This window comes from Leptonychotes weddellii, chromosome 11, assembly GCF_054177405.1.
Source record: "Leptonychotes weddellii isolate Sample4059 chromosome 11, ASM5417740v2, whole genome shotgun sequence".
Classification (NCBI taxonomy): domain Eukaryota; kingdom Metazoa; phylum Chordata; class Mammalia; order Carnivora; family Phocidae; genus Leptonychotes; species Leptonychotes weddellii.
This window is the reverse complement of record NC_138379.1, coordinates 9,653,621-9,656,895: the sequence shown is the minus strand read 5'-3', so window position 1 is coordinate 9,656,895 and position 3,275 is coordinate 9,653,621. Positions and strand designations below refer to the sequence as shown.

The following is a 3,275-nucleotide window of genomic DNA, read 5'->3' as shown; positions in this document are numbered from 1 at the left end:
AGCATGGAGCCTGACTAGATGCTTGATCTCATGATCCTGAGATCATGACCTGAGTGGAAATGAAGAGTTGGATGCTTAACTGACTGAGCCACCCAGGCACCCCTCTTCTTTTTTAATATAGGTATTTTCAGGTACAAATTTGCCTCTAAACACTGCTATAGCTGCATTCCATAAGTATATGTCATTTATCATGAATGCATTTCCTAATTTCCCTTTTGCTTTCTCCTGGACCACCACCCCCCGCACCCCCCACCCCGGCTTTTAGGAGTGTGTTGCTTAGTTTCCATGTGTGTGTGTTTCCGAAGTTCATTTCTATTATTGATTATTAATTTCATTCTAGTGTGGTTGGAAAACATACTTTGTATTATTTCTATTCTTTTAAATGTATTGAGGTTTGCTTTATGGCCTAACTTAAAGTCTATTATGTGCACTTGAGAAGAATGCCTATTCTGTTGTTGGATGGAATGTTCTTAAGTCTATTAGGTCTGGTTGGTGTGTAGTGTGTTCAAGCCTTCTATATATTTTTTGATCTTATGCCTAGCTGTTCCGTCCATTATTGGACTGAGGCACTGAGTCTCTGTGATTGTTGAATTATCTATTTCTCCCTTAATTTCTGTTGGTTTTGCTACCTGTATCTTAATGTTCTATTGTTAGGTGCATATATGTTTATAATTGTGTTTTCCTGGTGGACTGACCCCTTTATCACTATAAAATGCCCCCTCTTTATCTATACTAACATGTTCCTGCTTCTTTGCATGTCTCATAATTTTTTGTTAGAAAATGGGCATTTTGTATAATATACTGTAGCATTTCTGGGAACTGTACTGCTCCCAGGCTTTCTATTTTTATTTCTTTGTTTCCTTTTACATTCACTGGCTGGACTATTTTAGTAAGCCTATTTCTCCCCCTGCAGTGTGAAGCTTCATGTTTCTCCTCAGGGAACACAGCCTTGGGTATGCCCACAGTCACCTGGGATGACCGTGGTTTCCTCCTTTGAATGTTTTTTTCCCTGCCCTCAACCAGCTATTAATCTCCACTAATTGCAGGCTTATTGCTCTATTGTTTTCTTTTTTTTTTTTTTAAGATTTTATTTATTTGACAGAGAGAGACACAGCGAGAGAGGGAACACAAGCAGGGGGAGTGGGAGAGGGAGAAGCAGGCTTCCCGCCGAGCAGGGAGCCCGATGCAGGGCTCGATCCCAGGAGTCTGGGATCATGACCTGAGCCGAAGGCAGACGCTTAACGACTGAGCCACCCAATGACCTGAGCCGAAGGCAGATGCTTAAGGACTAAGCCACCCGGCCCCCCCTGCTCTATTGTTTTCAACAGTGCCATTCCAGTGCCTTTTGAATTGCTTCACAAACATGCAATCAAGAGATAGTTAGCAGTCAGTGTTTGGAATTTGTTTTGGCCCCAGGCAGGCTTCTTCTGTTTCCATTTTTTCCTGTGAAGCTAGCCAGTGTATAGCTTAGCATATATCTCCAGTTAACCTATTGATGCCTTTCACTACAACCTACACAATTTTTTTTTTTCAGTTCAAGTTTAATAGAAACAACAAAAGACAAAAAGTGATGCCCTACTACTGTACGTAACAGTTGGCCTGCCCCATAACAGCTCAGGCCCTTCTCTCCAGAGGAAGAAAGGCTGGCCTCCCCAACCCCTGCAGGAAAGGCCTGTCCTGTCCCCATACCACATCTGCACAGAGTCTAAAGTCTTATGTTCTAAGTATGACAATAGTACAAAAGAGATTTTGTTTTCATGGCCACCCACTGCAGCCCAGCCCTAAAATGACCCGGTGCTCACTTCTGCTTAGAGAAATATTCTTCGCTCTTCCGGACATCAAGCTGGGCACACTTCCCTATGCTTGTCAGTAAACTGGAAGGCCTGAACCAGTCACAGATTCTCATCCACAGAGCGGCCGACAGGAAGGTCATTTACCGTGATCTGCCTAAGGATACCTTTATCATCAATGATAAAGTGGCCCCTGAATGAGATGCCTTCATCAGCCTTTAAGACTCCATAGTCCTGAGCAATGGTACGCTTAGGGTCTGATTCCAAGGGAACGTTCGTAGGTCCCAATCCTCCTTGTTTCTTGGGTGTGTTGATCCATGCCAGGTGGCAGAAATGAGAATCCACAGAAGCACCAATCACTTGACAGTTGAGTTTCTTAAATTCTTCTGCCCTGTCACGGAAAGCAGTGATCTCCATGGGGCACACAAAGGTGAAGTCAAGAGGGTAAAAGAAGAACACAACGTATCTTCCTTTGTAGTCAGATGGGCTGAGGTCTTTGAACTGGCCATCTGGCATAACAGCCGTGGCTTTGAAGTTGGGGGCAGGATGCCCAATTTTGGCATTTCCTGAAGACATCTTGCTGTTGGCAGCTCTGAGAACAAAACCAATGAAGACAAGGCAGGAAGAAGACACCAACCTACACTATTTTTGAGAGAACCTTTAGGCTTGAATTTCTCCACACTCCGTTTCAAAGGAAATAACTTCCTTTGGATTTGGAGACCTCTGTTCTATGGTCAGCTACTCCCCATTCCCAGGCAAAAAAAAAAAATCTCTAAATCATAGCTCTGGTGCTGGGGTGTAGGAAAAATGACACACTTCGTTATGTGTGACGCTGCTACTTTAGGAGCTAAGTGCTCAGTGAAGGAGGGCAACAACCCAGGTCCCCTAGCTTGCCTCTCATGGTATGCAACCCAACTCATGAGCTGGAGGAGGGCAGTCAGGACCCAGTATTCTCAGCAGTGTTGTGCCCAAGGAAGAGCCACAAGTGGGGTTGAGAAGAAAGAAGGAGGCCATGTTTCAGGTACATTCACCTGGAACTTAGCCTCACAACAGGCAGTGGGGGCAGGGTGAGAAGTGTTGATGTCCTGCCCCTCTCAGAAAGACAGCCCTCTGAGTGGGAGCTGGGGGAAGGTTGAAGAAGCAGGTCTAGATTTAAATATCACAGATTCTTGCTTTTTTCCCCGTGTTTTACTTGATTTGCCTTCAATAAATATTATTCATTGACTTTATGACCTTTTATAGACCCATGAAATGCTTTTTAAGAATTTTTACCAGTTTGCCTGAGGATAGCTCTGTAAACCTCCTCACACTCTCAGGCTGGAAGTAGAATCTCTAAACCACTTTTTAAGTAGGATTTTACTACCCTTATGTATTTTGTTGATCTTATGTTTATGAAGCAGGAGAGCGAGATTCTTGTCTCATGGAGTCAAAGAATGAATCTTGTGGACAAAGGAGAGTGAGTAAAGTGAGAGAGTTTTGTTGAGC

The 3,275-nt window shown here is 43.8% G+C and overlaps 1 pseudogene; it reads right to left on the bottom strand.

Annotated features, from left to right (window-relative positions):
• Nucleotides 1–1,838: 1,838 nt before the first annotated feature.
• LOC102728657 (peroxiredoxin-1 pseudogene) lies at nucleotides 1,839–3,008 on the bottom strand (annotated as a pseudogene).
• Between the last annotated feature and the right edge of the window lie 267 nt (nucleotides 3,009–3,275).